Here is a 19897-nt window from a genome sequence, read left to right as displayed (position 1 = left end):
ACTGTATAATGCAGTAGTAAAAAAAAGTCTTTTGTAGGAATACTTAATTACCTTGTTTTTAAAGACACCTGTTTTCATCTAAAAAAGTAGGCCTGTCTATTGTCTTCATGTGATTTTGATGGTTGAAGGTGCTTAATGAGAAGTCAAAGTGTATTACTAATCCTTTGCTATCAATTAAATCTCACCTTTTCTTCTTGGAACATATAATGATTAAAGCAATAGTTCATAATCAGCAAGCAATAGTTCAGATTCACACTTCCAGTGCAAGTGGATCACTAGTAATTAATCCTTGATACCATTTTCCACAAAGTTTTGTCCCAGATACAATCGGTCTGCCTTCTCTAGCTGCTTTCCTAGCCTGGACCTATTCCTTCACTCTACAGGAAAAGTGATATTCAACTGATTTCAGTCAGATCTGTTACTAGAATTATCAGGGATTTAGATCCTTGTCTGTAATTTGGTCAAAGCTATGTCTCTTTATGTAGGCTATTAAAAGTGTATTTACTAATTTCAAGTAAATACATAAATTCTATTTCCATCACTTTTAAAAAATAAAATTGTTTTCTCTATAAATTGATCCGAGGCCTGTATTTTGTGGCTAGCTATGTCATTGCACATCTGTCTCTCTCTTCCTCTCTCCCTTTCATGGTTCTCATAGATAATATGACTGCTCCATAATTATCCTAATTTATTTTGCTTTTATATTTTTGGTTGCATCATTTCACTTTCTGCTCTGCCATTCCCCAAATCATTTACATAGAAGGCATTATTTCATATTTTCTCATTCCTAGAATAAGCTGCACATGAAGACACCACTGGTCCTCATTTCAGTCTGTACCTTTCAATATGGAGGAAAACATTTCCTCTGCTCTCTATCAATTCCCTGCTCTCCAGTTAGAATAATTTCGAATAGTAAAAATGGAAAAAGAGAAAAAAATCATGGTGAAATAACATATGTAGAAAATTCACTGGATTTTTCTGAGCAGTTCAACCAACGTGAACTATTGGGGAATACATGTGTACCTGATTCCCACTGGTACTCAGTGTCTCTGGTTAGGCAATTCTGATGAAGACAAGGAACAAGATAAAAAAGTGAGGAACAGTATCATTTGCAAAAAAAAGTGGAGACGTATTCAAGCAATTTTTTCTGTGGGCTGCTGAAAGTAATTGGCTTACTACAGTGCAGAGACTACTTTCCAAAAAGGCCACTCATGTGAATACTAGGGATGATGATGAGTATACCTCTCGTCATCAGGAATCCTACATGAGTTGATGGCTCAAGGCAGATATTCATGCAATTACTGTGAATGGCTGGACACCCCTGCTCAGTGCTTATATGTTGAATAATACAAGAGTGGCTTCTTTCTTAGTTCATCACTATGTAGATACCAATGCCCAAACTAAAGTTCTCTGAACCCCCTTGCATCTTGCTGCTTGGAATAGAAATAGCAAAGATATGCTGGATCTACTTCTATTGAAGCATTATATCAAACAAGGTCTGAAGCACAACTTGAAAGAAACTGCATTTAATATTGCCAAAAGAATAAATACGTATCACTACCTCGTTGAAGTTATGGAAGGCTGTAAAAATTGTTCTCCTAAGTCATAATGGTTTGGTTAAGTTTCTTAATTTTCAAAAATGCCAATCCATCTTTGTGTCTGTACAAAATATTTTCACAATACAGAGCAACGGCAATATCTTACTTTAAAAATTCATGGATTCAATGGTATTCTTCAAGTGAATTGCCTGACTTTGATGTCAAATTGTATTCAAGAGTTGTTTGTATACATCTATAATGATTTCTGCAGAGTTTGTGATTTTTTAAATCAGAAATCATTTTAACTTATCTGTTGAAATGAGTAGTACAGAAACTGAAAATATTTCTGATGCTTGTCTGAAAAAAGTATATTTTAAAATAATCTGTATTTTGTTTGTATAATGTCCATAATCTATTTCATTCTCTCCTAGATATAATACTTTGAATTCTACATTGTTTTATAATATATAGGTTCATTAATAAATGTGTTATTTCAGATAACATTCCATATAGAAAAAGTTTAAGATTCCTTTTTTACCTAAGTCCTTATAGTATTTTACTTATTTGGGATAAAATGACAATATTATCTACTTTCAAAAGTTTTGTAAAGATTATGCTATATAAAGGCCTTTCTAAGGTGAGGATTTAATACACTGATGTCTAACTAACTTTCAGTTCAATGAATTATATGTGTTGTTACATTTGTAGTTTTTTAGTTTTTTATTGTGAAAATACTGTACGGAGGGGTGACAATTACATGGGCAGGATAATGAGTAAATTTCTTATCAAGCATTGTAGCCTCCTCCTTTGTTTCCCCTTCCCATCCATTCCCATCCTCCCTCTGCCCCCCCCCCCACTCAATCCTCCTCACTAGCCCCCTCCCCGCACCAAAGTTCTAAAGTTCATTTTTGACATAATGACTTGTATTTTTGTAATCAATTTTTTAATAACTTTTTTTCATTTCTTACATCTGAAGAATGAAAAATATGGAATACTTCACAAATTTTCATATCATCCTTGTGCAAGTGCCATGATAATCTCTATATTGTTGTAATTTGGGTAAATGTGCTGCTGAAGCATGTAGTATCCTGTAAAGTTAAGTAGTTAATGATGCAATCTTTATACAGGCATATATCCTTAGTTGACTTTTTGTAACCAGGAAACCTTATTGTTACTAAAAATGCTATTGATCTTACTTCTCTAAAATTCTGTGTATATTGGAAAAAACATATTGTTTGGTCGATTGCTCACATTTGCAATTTTTTTGTCAATGACTATTTTAAGTCTTTTTCATTTTAAATTTGATCATACTTTGAAGCCTTTATAGCTAGGTCCAAAGGTGATAGCTTTTCAAGTACTTATTTATCAACTGAGTTAGCTTTGTGGAGCTAATGGATTCAAAGCAAGCCTTGCTTAAGAGCTCCTTCTAAACTTCTGCAGCTTAAAATTCCTAAATGAGGTCTTACTGGCACAAATGTCTACCTGACCCTTTACTCTTCTTCCATGTAGCAACAGACCAAACAGAATATCTTACCCTGATAGCATAGATTGTCTTACTGGAACAAAACTAATCTTAGTTAAAAAGGATCATAGAGAGATGAACAATTAAGACAGAATCGTTTAGACTAGAAGGTATTTTATCAAAATATAATTGTTTCTTATACCTAATATTTCAAAAGTAGCTAAAGCCAAGAAGGTGAAAAAGTTTTGACATGCATGATTACCTAATGTCCTGGCCATTCTACCATCCAACCAGGCAGGAATTTACACTACTGCCTTTCTTTCACCCAATATTTTCATAGTTACAAGAGAAGTCTATATGTTTCTCCTTGATATTAGGCCTTAAATTGGTAATGTTTATCACAGTGTTTCCTCTTGCATCTAGGCTGTAAATCTACAAATGGTAAAGCTTTAGGTCCAACTCTACCAACACTGAGGTAGAAATAATGGAATAATACTTTAAAACACAGTTGCCTTTGATACACTAACCACGACAGTACATTGAAAAACATGTGCCTTTTTCTTATATTACATATAGTTACATATTTTATCTTTATACGTGCTAATATTTTTTTCACACAGTGAAACTTACTAGAATTAATTGATAATTTGACAAATTAATAGATATTTATTACAATAAATAGATTGGAATATAAATAATAAGGTTTAGAATGTACATTTGAATATAAAAAGTATCAATGCAATGTCTTTGGTATAAACTTTTGATACCTTCTAAGTGTTCTTGGTCTTCTGAATTCATATTGTAAAAAAAAATTGTTGTTTTCCCCTAATCTATAAGGGACTTTACTCTGCTGCTCTGTTTATTGTTTTAACTCACTGATTCCAAAATATTTTTCTCCAATTTTGGAAGCCTTCCTACTGATTATACCCAAATTTTATGATATGATATCTAAAATGTATTACTCTTCTGCAGGACCCATGGGTCCTAGGATCCCAGGTCCCAGTTATCTGCTTCATCAGATAACAAGGGCAAGATTTCTCACCTAGACTCATGAAACATGTCAACAGAAAGTAATTGAAAATCCATCTCAATTCCTTATGACACCGGAATTAGCAGTTTGCAATTGTGAAATGCAGTGCAACTTAAAATGAAAGATGAGGTCACAAAATCTGAAAGTACAGTAATTCAAACTTTCAAACAAATGACCAGCCCATATGTGTGACCAAGATCACAAATGTCACAAAATTATTTTTAATACCCCTCTTCTGATGATTACTGAAAGATTTCTGTCCAGCATAAGTAGGCCAAAAAATTAGTTCCTAGAACAATAGATCCATAATTAGTTTACCAAGGCTAGGAAAACTTGACTTCAGGTCAAATATAATTCACAAAAACATTAATTGATAATATCGTTAATGCTTCAAAATACTGGTACTTCAGTAAAACTTGGTTCTGTTGTATAAAAATGTTATCATTCACAAACAAATGACAACCTACATTTAATCTCCTGAAAACAGATTCCTTTTGAAATAATCTTTTAAAAATCACATTTACCAAAATAACATTTGACAAGTAGACGATAGTGACATTACAAATTTTTCAAGTTTAGGGTGCAAATTAAAATAGAGTTGATTTATTTATCCAGCACTAATGCCAAGCAGGTTCAACCATTCATTAAAGTGTAGAAATAGTACCACCCACCATTTGTGTTGTTCAGTAGGTGCCTTCCAGAAATGTGTCAAATAGAACAACCTCCCATAATACAAACCCAAAAACTAGCTAATAAAGTAAGTTTCATCACTTAATAAGGTACATTTTGAAAAGTCACAAATAGATACCTTATCATATGTTGTTTTATGTTTTCCCTATCTATCTAACATAGTAAGAAATATGACTTAAAGTCATGAATATGGGTACTCATCAGAGATGTGACAAACATAAAATCTTTCTGTTTCTACCATATTCCTCTATAGTAGTAAATCGTGGTTTTCTTCTTTTTCCAAAACTTATAGGTAGTAGAAAATATTATCCCATGTAAAATAAAATAATCACAAATCTTTTTACAAAGCCATTTATAAAATTTTGTAGTTAGGAATATATTCTAAGCCATATTTAAACTTTCTTGTTTACTGAAGATTAATCTTCCAAATGGATGAGAATAAAATCATGTCTAGGTGCTTCACATCTCCAGTCTTGCAAATTGTTATTGCAGATGAAAGAATTATGGAAATATAAGCTGACTTCAGTTCAAGTATATGCAAGATTGAAACTCCGTGGAATGTATATAAACCTTTCAAAATATTAACAGACAGTTTAACGGAATGACTATCAGGAAGTTGAAACCAGAGAGGAATTATAGTAAAGACATAGAATGAATGAAAAATGGAACAAGGGGCATGTACAGCTAGAATACTCAATGTACATATGTGATAAAGGAAGTGGTAAATCTGAAATAAATCTTGGAGAAGGGGTTGGTTGAGAATGATAGAAGGAGTCACTCTGATCAAGGAGCATTGGACAATTAGATGGACATATTTACTGTAATACACTTGCAAAACCTTTTGTAATTTAGTTAGAAAACATAACAAAATACAAAAACACACAAAAATCACAACCAAACAGCCATCTCTAGAGAGGATGAATGTGACCTCTCAAAATTTTAAATAGTCAATGAAGGGTAGTGTTGGGAAAAGCAAACAAAGCTGTTCAAAGAGGGCAGTTTTGGGTAGCAGAGAATTTTGAACAGATTTAAATAGATTGTCTAAGGTTAAGAATCACCTACATCTGTTACAAATATTTTCTTCTGTGAGTTCTCTTTGTCTGCAATGGATAATCCAGTCCTCAGCCACCCTTGATAGCTTGTGAAGATAGAATGGAAGAAACAAGATCAAGAACCCATTACTCCACTGGAGACAGAAAAGTCCTCTATATTTTCTTACATCTCTCTTCACTACTCTTTCGTCAAACTTTTAAGTGAAGTGATTTTGAATTATATCTTTCATTCTTTGTTCTGGCAAAGTCATTAACCAAACTAATTTACTAAATATTATTTGCCATTTTTTCTACCATGCTGTTTACTTGTCTAAGAGAGTCCATTAAACTTCACCGTTGCATTTGGTTGCCACGAAAAACCAACATCTATGTTAATGAGGACAAACTCTAATGTAAAACTTTGTCTCCACAAAACCAGTCCAAGAAGTTGTGATCACAAATATTTAGCTATACTTTTTTTCTTTTACCTTGAAAGTCTTCTTGTGTCTAAAGTGTCACAAAAATAAGTACTCCACTACTTTTTGGTTCAATCACTTCTAACCTCAAAGATATATTTTGCTAACAAGATGCTTAGAGGAAACCAAAGTATATTCCACTTTTATGTTCTCTCTTAGGACTCTCCTTAGATACCATATCAGGATCAGTGAAGTTATACTTTGCAAAATTATTTCAATAGATTATTTTTCTCTTGGTCTTGCATTTGCTCAGCAAGATGTATGGAAAAGAATAGAGTTAAATCATCCATACCTTGGGTGAGAGTGTCTGTTACAAAAGACAATGCTTGTAAGTCCTAAATCTATGTCCTCCTCTTAGCTCTTGCCTGATTTCCAATTAAGCACAGCTTCTTGGCCTCAAGTCCAGTGAAGCTGAAAGTCTATAAGTTATCCTCCTCACCCCGCCCCGCTATATCTTCATGGTTTCTCTTTTAAAACTCTTTGAAGTTGCCTCATTTGAACATAGAATTTATTTTCCTGTCTTCATTCAATTTATTCTGCATTGTAGTGAGCCATATAGGCTCTGTAAAATCACTTTAGGTAGCAAAAATATTTAGAAAAACTATATCAAAATTTCTGGCCCCCCTCCACTGCTGAAGTCAATATGCTTAGATAGGGCTTGTAAGAACATTGTTTGCTTACCCTTTCAATTTTCTCAATTCTTTTCTGATCCCAAACTTTTTGGCTTATGTAATGAGAAGTCGTCACTACCTCATGTTGATAAGGATATTATTTTTTGTGAGCTGCTTAGAAATGTGTAATCATTGGAGTATCCAATCAGATTTTTTTTCTGTGTTTCAGTGCTTCACATGCAAAGACATTGGGGAAAGTGTTACAAACAGAAAAAGGTGAACCCAATACCTTCTTTCATTTTGGAGGGCACTTTCTGCCTAAATATTTTGACCCAAATTATCTTTTTCAAAGAATAATTTTGGTAAAATTCAATTCACAAATTTTGATGTCTTAGGTTTTTTTAAGAACTTTGAATTTCACACAGTGAGAGTATATTTCCTGGGTAAGGACAATTCTCAAGGGAACCTACAGGATTTACAGTAAGGTTTCTGAAGTTTGTTTGTTTATTGTGAAAATGAGCTATCTTTACCCACATTTCTCCCTCTCATCTAAGTCTCCATAGCTTTATTTGCATGAAAGCCTATTTTCCCAGGCAATTTTCTTAATAGGCTAAGTTGTTAAAAAGTTTAACAATTAAAATATGCCTGTCATAATTTTTTAACTCTTTTGAAATCCCTTTATCAAAATCACGTTTTCCCCAATCCTAATTCAACCTTTACCATCAAAATCTCTAACATGTTCACATGATATAGTGTCCAGGCACCTATTATTTTCCAGTGGCTTTATGTGTCTATATGAAGATATAAGCTGATGCTGAGCAAAATGAACTCCAAGATATGGAAACAGAGATTTTTTTTGCAGTTGTTTTTAATGTACTATGTGATTTCTATTTTCTTTGGGTTTTTACCCCTATGGTTTGTCCTTGGCTCTATTTGATTTTGGTAGCCTGTGTATACATTTACCTTAATTAGGGAAGGGAAGAGGAACAACAAAATGGCGAGACAAAGGACAAAGGGCAAGACAATGCAATAGCATTACTCACAAGACAATATATTGGAAATGTACATTACAACATGTGAGGAGTATTGAGGTGAAAGAAAACTGTGAGAAAAATGAAAGAGGGGGTAACTAGTTTGAAAAGTTATGTATTCACTACTTTACAATTACTGGAACCCCATTGTACATCAATTTGACAATAAAACTAAATTAAAAAATAAGCTGCATAAAATATAATTTCACTGTATTGTTAAAGTAAATATTATTCTTTATTTTATGTAGCAACTTTTCAAAAATCAATACTATTTGGCATCTAATTTGAATGGATTACTCCTTTTTATCAGAGAGTCATCAACTTGAATGCTATCCAACTAGACAATATTTTCACAATAAACTTGCCAATATTTTGAAAAAAGAATAAATATAGTAGTTTCTCATAATAAAACCGAAAACAGTTTAATTCTATGGAAACCCATAACTTTTAAAAGTAAATAAGTTGTTAAGAGGACAGAATATATATGTTCCTCAAAATTCCTATGACTAATAAATACTCATTTTCAAATTCTGAACATTCCATACCTGAGATATTCAAAACAGTACCTGTTTGCATGTTATGTAATTTTGCAATAGATGCAGTTTCCAATGGAGTGTTACAAATTGAGAAGTCAACAGAAAAATAGCCACATTCTCGTAGAGGAAAAAATTATGAAGCATCTGTAATTAATTCTTCAAGAGTAAGCAAATTTTATGAGAGTAAGCTATTATTTCTATGACCATCAATCCCAAGATTTATGCTATAAAGTCATCCTAGTCCAATAGTTTCCAACTTGTAAAGTGCACCTTAAAATTTCCTTAATTCACATCATGAATAGCTTATCTCTATTGTGAAAAATACTACACCTCTGATAATGTGATGCACTCCTTGTTCTGGAAAGAATACTACAATAAACTGAGTTGCATCATTTTTCCCCTAGTGATATTCTTGAGATCAGAACACTTGCAAATGTTATTCATTTTTATACTTTTTAAACTATCACAGATATTCAGGATGCTAAGGTCTGAAGATTATGGTTGAAATCTCCAATAAACTCAGAAAAAGTCAGACACAAGTGGCACTGAGATTGAAGTGGTAGTGCACGATCCTTGATTATAAACAGGCTCAGAGACAGTTTACAGGCCCAGATATCAAGCCCTAGGACAAACCAATAAAACAAAAACAAATCCCAAATGTAGCATTTTTCTCATTGTATACAGAGGCAGGTAATTAAGGAACTTGCTTCCTGTGTTACCTATAGGTAGAAGAAAGAAGATGTCACACAATTATTCTCTTCATACAATGTCATACAAAACCCTCAAAAATTGCATTTTTTCCTATATTTATAAATTAATATTGATTTGTTGGCAACTCTGTCTAGATTATTTACATTATCATCTTATACATGAACTGTTGGAATTATCTATTCACTAAGATCTAATTATAACTCTCTTGAAAGCATATTCTAGGCAAATAGAATGCCAGAAACATTTGTGAATTTGTCAATTAAACCCTCTACTTAAAAAGAATTTTGTAGCATCCTATAAAATATTAAATTACAAACAAAACTAAAATATTTATTTTAACTCTAAATTCTAATTTAGCAAGATCTACAAAGTCCTGCATTTGATGAACTTTGCTATTTCTCTAGGCTTAAGATTTTGTAATCCTTCATCATTTCTTTGGAATCCAACAGAATGATACTTACTTACTTTTTCAAATTTTGGGTGGGAATCATGAGCCATTTGGAATCTGGGAATGTTCTGTAATGAAGAGAGCTTTTAAAACACAACTGAAGATTATATACGAGTTACATTTCAATAGGAATGTTGACTTTTCAAAACATAATGACAAAATTAGCCCAAACTTGCAACTGTGTATTCCTTTCTTGTTGTTTTGTTTGTTTTATTAGACAAAATTATACTACCTTGTCCAGGGAAAGTATCACTATTTAATTCTACTCTCTAATCTCCTGCCTTAGTCTGAGTACTAGAATACTAGAATTCCAAGCTTGTATCACATTGCCCTGCCATGGATTGTTGGTTTATTTAATCTAGACATAGACTAGCAAATCTGAACTTCTCCAATGATATTATCCACTAGAATGACTGCTCAGAGTGTTTATGTACTATTTTCAAAGATTTTCTAAATTTGACACAGGATATGATCATTTTCAGATGCACCTGCTGGTATCTCTGATTCATTCAATCCTTTTAATAATAATTACTTAACTCTCTTACTATTCCTCATCCCTACCTATGTAATAGTCTCAAACTTTTTTGAAGAAAGTTCACTTGAGGACTTTCTAATATTAAAATTTATCTCTTAATTCTTACTCAGGACATATTTTCTATTGCTTTTTTAAAACTTTTCTGAATATTCTAAGAGTTATTTCATTTGTGTATTTGTGTGTGCACATATAAGTGCCTCTGTGTGTATGTGTGTGTTTGTATGTATGTATGCAAAAGCCTCAAGCTCTTATTCATCAGTCTTGCTCATGACTGGTATTCCATCACCTGAGACATTCTTCCAATCCATGTTTTGGCTGGTAGTGTGGCAAAGACTGTTCTGCCCAGGCTGCATGCAAACTGAACTTGCCAGACTCCTTTACATTCACAGGTTTTATTTCTCCAGAAGTATCGACTTTTAAACTACAAACATTTTTGTGAGTGAAAAGTCTAAGCTGTAGTCCAGATTTTTAACTCAAAAATGCATAGAAAGATAGATGAACATATACATTGGAAATGCTGAGTGTACACTGATAGAAATGTGATCTTACGCCAGGTGGTGGAGAGATCTGAGGATTGGGGTTCAAAGAGAGCCCAGGTAGGAAAGTCCAAGAGACTATTTTCTCCAATTAACTACAAGAAAACTGGAAATGGCACTGTGGCTCAAGTGGTAGAGCAGTAGCCTTGAGCTGAATAGCAGAGGGACAGCGCCCAGGATCAGAGTTCAAGTGCCAAGACCAACAACAACAAAATGCAAGTAAAGGAAAGAAAAAGAAATGTGATCTTAGCCACTAGTTCATTGCTATTATAAGCCCTGCTCGCTCAAGATGGACTTTTTTTCCAGTTAAATCCATGCCCTTATAGCTGACTTGCTTTGGAACCAGAATAATTCTTCCATTCTACTTTTTAAAAATTCGTGCGATTAGCAAGCGTGATTTAGAAAGGGAAAAGCCTCATATTTCATATTCCACTTAGGAACACTCTCATAAATCTACATACTGGACTTGGCTTTATTGTTTCGATGTTGTCTTATTTGTAGTCTTCTATAGTGTATTGAACCCTTATACTTAAACACAGAACTTCTCTTTCTCCTATTATTGCAAATGTTTCGCTTACTGTTAACTCATGTGCACTAGGGAAATAATGCACAGCATATACACTCACAAAAAGAATGATCTGAGGACCTTCTTCCCATTTAAAATTTGGCTTAATTTGCAGAGTAATTATGAAGTTTGAACTAAATGTACTCATGGATAATGTATTTATAAGCAATATAAATATATTTTCTCTTTACTAAGTTGTCTCTGAAACACCTGTTACCTCATGTCCAAAAGTGTCCTTGTGTTAGTTCAATGAAGCCCGAAAACATTCCTTAGACCTCAAGAAGCACCAATAATTGTTACTGGACTTTGTGGAAACTGATCCCAGGAGAGGAATTGAACATAGAAGAATGATAGAGTTCAAATTAACTTCTGCTTTCCTTTTTACTTTACAAGAAAAGAATCCCAAGGCTTGAAGGAAACTCTGTCCCTTGCTTTTTCCAGTGTGTTTTTTATTCATATAAACTTGTCTGTAAATTTCTAGTTGAGAGTATTACAAAAGATAATAATATGCCATGTGAAGGCCAGCATAGAATAAAAGAAATTAACATTGTTGTTTTTTTTAGTTAGTTTGTATTTGTTTTTGCCAATTGTGTGGCTTTAACTCTGGACCTGGGCGCTCTCCCTCAGCTCTTCAGCTCAAGGATAGTGCTCTACCACTTGAACCACAGAGCCATTTCTGACTTTTTCTGTTTATGTGGTACTGAGAAATCAGGGCCTCATGCATGCAAGGCAAGTACTCTACCACTGAACCACATTCCCATCCCCTAATAACATTGTTTTAAAATTGTTCTACTGCAAAGAAACAAAGACATGGAGGTTTAAAAGTGTCTTATGGATGGATATTTCACCCCTGAGATGATTCTCTTTTTGCAAGAGTCAGTTATCACTTCGTTTAGTCTGGTCCTGAGTTCTCCATAGCAATAAGAATTCCAAAAAAGCAGGATCATGTGAGTATGATCGGCACAAGCAGCCTCTTCTCAGACCAGTATCCCTTTAAGGAGAATCCCAAAGAAATATCGGGGGTTGTTTGTGTTTGCTTGTTTGTTTAGTTTGCCCCGGTTCTGGGGCTTGTACCCAGAGGCTGGACTCTGTCCCTGAACAGTTGTCTTTCTTGCCCACCTATCCTCAAAGATAGTACTCTACTGCTTGAGCCAAAACTCCACTTCAGGGTTTTTTATTGTTTATTTACAGATAAGAGTTTCACAGACTTTTCTGCCTGGGTTGGCTTTGAACTAAGACAGTAAGAAAGACAAGTGAGATCAACAGTATGGACTTCTATTTGAAAAAAGAAATATTCGATGAAGTTTATTATAAAGCTAATATATGACAATTTTTAAAAGAAAAGAATATTCCCAAAAAAGAAGCCATAACTTAAATAACTCAGCAAAAGTAGGTGTACTGAATCATTTTGGAATTATTTTTTATGCTTGGAAAGATTACTATTGACCTTGTCATTCCTTTTGGGGAAACTGAAAGTCATATTTGCACTTTTTTTGTTGGTCATGGTGCTTTCACTCTGATCCTCGGCGCTGTCCCTCACCTCTTCATCCCAATTTGAGCACTCTATCACTTTAGCTACAGCACCACTTCTGGGTTTCCTGTGATTAATTGAAGATAAGGGCCACATGGACTTTCCTGACAAAGCTTGCTTTGAACCACAATCCTCTGGACTCATCCTTCTGAGTAGCTGGATTACAGGCTTAAGCTACCAGCACCTGGCTCATATTTGCATTTATGTGTACTTAATGACACTATGTAGACAAAGAATGGAAATTTGAATCAAATGATGACATTGCAGCTTTTCAGAAAAATTGGGGTAGAAATAAATATGTCCTCATTTTTCCATGTTGTTATATTAATGACTCATGAGCTATGGGACTCTTACATTAGCATCCTATGCCATCTGTGTAGGTGTTATTTAGTATTAGACAATATTCATAGAGTAATATAGAAAGACTGAGATTTTTAGAAAGCAAAGGAGATCAGGTATGAAAGAACAGCATAGAAGGAGATACATTTATCACACAGATATTAAGAACTAGCCTAAGAGATTTAGAATGTTAAAGGCAATCAGGTATAAGCCTAGTTGATAACTAGTTCTTCAATAAACAAAAATATTTCCCTAGGACAGTTTCTGGTATACGTTAGTTGCTATCATTTATTCCTTCCATCTGGAGTTATTCCTTCTCTTCTATCACAACTGTTAATTAGCCTCTGCCTTTTTGGTGCCATGACTGACCAAAAAGATTTCCAAATCTCACTTAGACTAGCCTTCTCTGTGATTAGCAGTGACCTCTCAAAAGCCTGGAATCTTTGAATTTCCAGAATTCATCTTCCCTTGACATCTAAGTACATTCCTGTCATTAACTGCAGTGATCTAATGAACAAAACATTTTTTTTTCAACACAGTATCCTAATATAGGCAAAATGCATGAATTAGGGACTGTTGTCAGGTATCAATATGGAAGGAGCAATTATATATTCCAAGTATGTGTTCTTTATTTTGCATTTACTAACTATTTTGTTTTGTTTTGTTTTTGACAGTCCAGGGAGCTTAAACTCAGGGCTAGGGAATTATTCCTGAGCTTTTTTTTTTTTTGCTCAAAGCCACCACTCTACCACTTGGGGCACAGCACCACTTTCAGTGTTTTTCTGTGATGAATTGAACCCAGGGGTTCATGCATGCTAGGCAATCACCACACCATGAAGTCACATTCCCAGAGCCCTAACTGACTTTCTTAAGATGGCATTACATTTTCATTCCATAACTATGTATCATAATTTTGGCCAGGTGGTAGAAAATGACATACAAAACAATACTAAGTCCAGTAAGGCTGGATGGACAATGAATAACCGTCATGGTCTAGCCAGGGCACAGAGGGGCTTACCTCACAGAGCTGGTTAAACAGGCTGAGCAACACAGCTCCTAACCCACAGCCTACCTCCAGAATGAGAGGGCCACCTGGGGTTCTAGCCACATGGGGACGCTGGGCCACCTCCTCCAGCACGCATTAAACCATTTCCTGTGTGAGAGAGAGAGAGAAAGTCAGAATTACACTTAAGCCGGGTGCCCATGGCTCAGACCTCTAATCCTAACTATATAGGAGGCTGAGATATGAGGATCATGGTTCACAGCCAGCCCAGGCAGGAACGTCTGTGAGACTCTTATCTCCAAAGAAGCACCAAAAAACTGGAAGCGGCGCTGTGGCTTAAGTAGTAGTGTGCGAGCCTTGATCTGAGGAGCTTTGGGACAGCGCCCAGGACCAGAGTTCAAGACCCAGACTGACAAGAATTGGACTTCTTGACAATAATAGCACTCATTGTCCCTGGGAGCATGGCAGAGAAGTCAGGCCAGGATTCCTGTGAACTGGAGGTCATGAGTATGTCACCTGGCTTCTCCTTGCCTCTGTATCCCCAGCTGCAAAACTGAACACAGTGAAGGATCCCCTTCCTTATGGGGATAAGGTAAGGATGAAAGAGAGCTATGTTTTGTTTCACAATCCCTCAACTGTTCCACGATTAATAACAGGCCCCACCTGAGCCTTTTTCAGGTATCTTCCTTTCATTTGCTCACAGAATTGCCAAGAATGGTATCTGATGGCCGCTCCCTCTGTGCCCTATGCCAGAGATCCCTCTGTATAAATCCCTTGTTTCCTCACAATTGTCCCAAGAGGAGACTGAGGTCCAATGGTTGAGGCCTAACCCAGGCTTGGCCTGTGGTCAAGAATTGGCTGCCGTGCACTAAGAGTTTGAGATAATCCATTTAAACCGATTCATGAACATGGTGCTACATGTCTACTATCCCAGCTACAGAGGACCAGGCCTGGTGGAGCATGCCTCTCACAGATAGGAGGACCATGATCTAGCCCAGCCTGACCATATATTACTCTCTATCTTGGAAATGCCCAAGACAGAAAGGCTTGGCTCACATGGTGGAAGACCTGACTGGCAAGCATAAGGCCTTGAGTTCAAACCCTAATATACCAAAAAGAATCCGAGGCCCGGTGCCAGATGCTCATGCCTATAATCCTAGCTACTCAGGAGTGTGAGATCTGAATATCACAGGTCAAGATTTAAAATAGGGTTGGCGTCACCCATCAGACATCATGGTGAGAAGACCCGGAGTCTGACCTATGCTGGTGCACTCCATACTCGCAGGGTGCAGATCCTTACTAAGTTCTGGCCACACAATCTGTCCCCCTGGGAAACCACCCCCTGTGGGACACACCCCCAGGTCCTCTCAAGCTCCCACTGCCACCAACCAGACCCAAGGGAGTAGACAGCTCCAGGGCACACAAATCCCTTGGTCTTGTAATTTAATGATGATGAGTCCCCTTCAAGCACCTTACCCTTCCAGGCCCCTAGACCTCAGCTGTGAAGCCCTCAAAGATAGCAGGAAAAGTCACCAAAGGGTCCGACTATCTTTGTTGCAACCTACTTCTACACACACACAAATCCAGACTGGTGACAGAAGACTCATCCATGCAGCACCTGAAATTTGCCAATTCATCACTCACCTGAGCACTGTCAGGATGTACAAGTAGAAAGATGATCTCTTTCTCTTTCCCTCTCTCTCTCTCTCTCTCTCTCTAATGCACACACACACACACACACACACACACACACACACGACTCAGAAGTGCCTCTGTTCGTTCCTCATCTGGCACAATGTGCAAGCTGGAGCATGGAGGTTCCCTTGAGAGAACCAGGGGCTCCCACCCAAGGGGAGCACCACTCAAATGAAACAGCACCACCACGCCTCTCCCTTTCTCCAGGGCCAGATCCTCCCCCTTGGGAACAACCAGCCTTGACTCCACATTCACCAAAACCCTAGGCCAGGATGCTGGGTGAAGGAGTCCTGAGACAGGTGTCTCCTCAGAGCCTGGAAAAGGAAACTAGCAGAGGGTCATGACCTCAGAGGGGTGTCTGACCAGGGGTGGGGGGAAATGAATGGAGTCCTAAGGATACATACATCGACATACTCCTTACTTCTAACCTACACGCTCCTGGGCTAATTGGTGGATTCTTGGGGAGGACGAGATCAAATGGAACAAGAGCACCAGCACATGCTGGCAGAGCTGGTGATGATCCCGTGAGAACTGTTTACAGCTGAGGGGTAAGGGAACAGGCCAGGTGTATGTGTGAGGGGAGTTGGGGTATTCCTCCCAGATATTCACCTTCTGCTTTGACCCCCAGCGCCCTTCACCTCCTTCCTGGGCTTTTCTGGGACCCTCTTCAGGTGAAAGGATGACCAAGCACAGAAGACAAGGGCTCAAACAGCAAGGGGGGTGTCTATCTTATGCATCCAACAACCCTCATGCAAAGAAAAAAAGAAAAGACCAGAGAAGGCAGGTGTGGAGGTGCTGCTCCCCACCTTTGACTAAAGCCACCAAGTTCCCACTAGGGAGAAAAAGGGTGCAGATGCATGGCTCTGTGTCTCCCACTGTTCCAGGCCAGGGACGATGTGGTGCCCCCTCTGCACACGATGTGGCGGCCCCTCTTCACCCATCACTGCATCTGCTCTTTTCCTGGGACATTGGCCGCTAGGGATGGGGGTGGGATCCCCGGGTTGACACCCACCCCCTACCTACCCTTTTGGTGCATTAGTGGCAGAGCCCTGGCTGGACTGTTGGGTATGAGGGAGGTGCAAGTCTGGGACCTGGGGGGGGGTTTCCAGGTACGAGTGTCGCACAGTGCGGGCCCACTGGGTGGCCACTCACCTGTGCTGCTGGGAAAAGTTGTTGGCTGATGTTCATGATGGAGTGAGCAGCAATGGAGGGGGCATTGCAGACACTCAGGTCCAGAGCAGAGGACCAGGGGCCGGGACCAGGTCAGGGTTGCAAGCTTACCAGAAGCTTGCCAACACCTGAGGTTTGAAATGTGGTGCCTTGGAGGAAGCAGAGGAGGGGGCTGGGAAGCAGGAGGGCACATCAATTTCCTACTCCAAAGTAGCTTCAAGTCTCTTGCTCACTATTCAGCCACCTCTAACTTCTTCAACTGCTGGTAGTGGTGACAACCAACTGAGGGAATCCAGGGGGTACAGGGCAGCATGGAATGTGGGCATGGCCACAATTCTTGTATTCCATTGTCAGAAAGAAACATGAAAGAATGGGGTTGTGGCCAGAATCCTGTGATGCAGGCAGCATGTGCAGAGTCAAGATGACAGCAACTCCCCCAGCCACTTTTTCTGGGAACTATGTCCAATTCAGTTGGGCACAAGAGGGTGACCTGCTTTAGTCAGATGGCTGCACAGATTCTTGTGTATGTCTGTTGGTTGTCAGTCCCAAACCTTGAACTCAGGATCTGGGCACAGCCCATGAGCTGCTTTTGCTCAAGGCTAACCCTCTACCACAAGAGCTACACGGCTCTACTTCTGGTTTTGTTGGCACTGAAGTTGGACAGGGCTCTCAAGGACTTTCCTACTTAGGATGACTTTGATCCTCCCATCACAGCCTTGTAAGTAACAAGGAGGATTGCTGAGAGCCACTGCTGCCTGCCTCATCATTGGTCTTGCTGATGTTCTTGGACAGCCTTATGATTTCCCTATCCTCGGGTTTAAGTGGTGGGAGCTGGAGCCCACAGTTCGAATCCTGGTCCTGCCACCTCCAAATGGCAGGAGATCCTAAGAAATCCATTCCTATCCATATGATTACCAATGGAATGTGATTAATGTCATGAATTAATGAGCAGTTGTTGAATTATTCTATGAAAAATTTATGCACAATTATATTATAGGACACTGACCGATTTTAATTAATACTTTATTAAGCATTTAAACAATCACATTCATAAAATGGAGGCATAATGAAATACCGAAGAATTGGACCTCATATACTATAAAGGTGCCATTTTTTCTGCCAAGACTGGGATTGGAACTCATGGTCTGGGTAACTCTGTTGCACTGTGTGGGAAGGGGAAGATTTCCTCCTTGAAGACAAGAAATTCAAGTCTGTTCCTTAGGCCTGAAATTGATCCCCACCACTAGAAAACATCCTACAATTTACATATATGATTTATATTTATATACATATGTTGACTCCATATTGCATTCAGTGGAGTTTTTCATTTTATTTTTTGTTTTAATCATGTATTGACCGTTTATTTTATTCACTATTATGACACATAGAACATTGATTACATTGAATATATAGTATATAGGTCTGCATATGTATTTCACTTCATACCTGACACCCAGAAGATTCACAGTAAAGGAAAACATGTGTCAACATCAGTTTCTTACTCCACGATTCATTGTTTGGGAGTGCTGGCATCTGAACTCATTGCCTACAAGGCCAAATTCATGAATGGGTGAGTGTCAACACGCCATCCTGGGGCAAATTGAGCTGACAGGCAGTTCCTAGGACCTGAGATCAAGCCCCAGGGGTTGACAAAATAAGAACAGATTGTCACACAGATGGAAGTATACTAATAAATATATATCTTTATAGCATGCCAGAGATGTCTGTCCATTATTCACTTATATAGACTACATTTGTACCAATTCTTGGGTATTTATTATGCTTCCATGTAATTATTGTTATTGTTTTCATCCTTAAACTATTAATGAAATCAATCAGTGTCTTGAAATTATTGTGTTCCTGTAAGTAATAGTATTCTTCTATGCTTCATAATATTAAATAAAATCAATCAGCCTCCTAAAATTATGCTAATTTTATAGAAGCATCATTTACAATCAACTTATTCAACTGTGACATTGATAACATTCCATTGTTATTTCTATGGATGGGAACAAGTCTCTTAGTATCTCCTGGCATTGGTTGTGTCAGGACAGGGATTTGAAATCAGGGCCTACCTTGCCACGTGGGCTTATGGCTTCCCCGGTATTCTGCCAGCCTTCAGCAATGCAAGGTGAAGTACCCTTTGCAACAGTGTCATTCAGACCCAGGAGGGTCACCGTGCAAAGGAAGAAAACATAAAAAGCTATCTCACAACATTTTTCTGTGCATTTTTTCCCTGCAATGCCTGGGGCTTTAGGATCCCAGGAGGAGCTGTGGGTCCAGTGGCTCCATCCCAGCCTTGAGTGATCAAAGCTGAGGCAGAGTTGCCACGACATGAGTTCAAGTGCCGTGCTGAGCATAAAATAAAATAAAATAAAAAATAAATGAGCTCCCTGGCTTGCAATTCGCGCTGTTTATTCTGCCTGGTTTTGGGTTTGAACTCAGGGTCTGGGTACATCTGCAGCACTGTGGATGAAGGGAATCTTACCATACTTGAAGATAAGAAAGTCAGGTCTGTTCATTAGGCCCGAATTCAAACCCCAGCTTTGGAAAGCATACTATCTATATACATTGTAAAGATAGGATGTATACTTACCTATAGATGTTCAGTCCATACATGTTTGGTGTGGTTGTTCCTTGTATTTTTTTATTCATTTATTTACCATTGATTTTATTTACTACGATGACACCCACTCCATTTATTACATTGATGATATACTATCACATAGCATCTAGATTTGTAGACATGTTCTCCATCATGCCTAACACCCAGGACTCTGAGAGAAAAGGAAAATAATTTTCACACTCAGTTTCTTACTTCATGACCCACTTATTGGTAGTGCTGGGATCTGTCTCATGGCCTAGCAGGACCAATTGGTGAATAGGTGAAAGTGAACAAACCAGCCTGTGAGCAACTAAGGAGCTAGGCCATTCCCAGGATCTGACATTGATCCTCAGG

The 19897-nt window shown here is 37.7% G+C and overlaps 1 pseudogene; it reads right to left on the bottom strand.

The window, feature by feature from the left end:
• Positions 1-2518: 2518 nt before the first annotated feature.
• Positions 2519-2618, bottom strand: LOC122099282 (annotated as a pseudogene).
• Between the last annotated feature and the right edge of the window lie 17279 nt (positions 2619-19897).

This window comes from Dipodomys spectabilis, unplaced genomic scaffold (genome assembly GCF_019054845.1).
Source record: "Dipodomys spectabilis isolate Male_0828 unplaced genomic scaffold, ASM1905484v1 ptg000508l, whole genome shotgun sequence".
In the NCBI taxonomy this organism is placed as follows: Eukaryota; Metazoa; Chordata; class Mammalia; order Rodentia; family Heteromyidae; genus Dipodomys; species Dipodomys spectabilis.
Note: the sequence above shows the minus strand (reverse complement) of the source record. Positions and strands in the feature narration are given on the sequence as shown.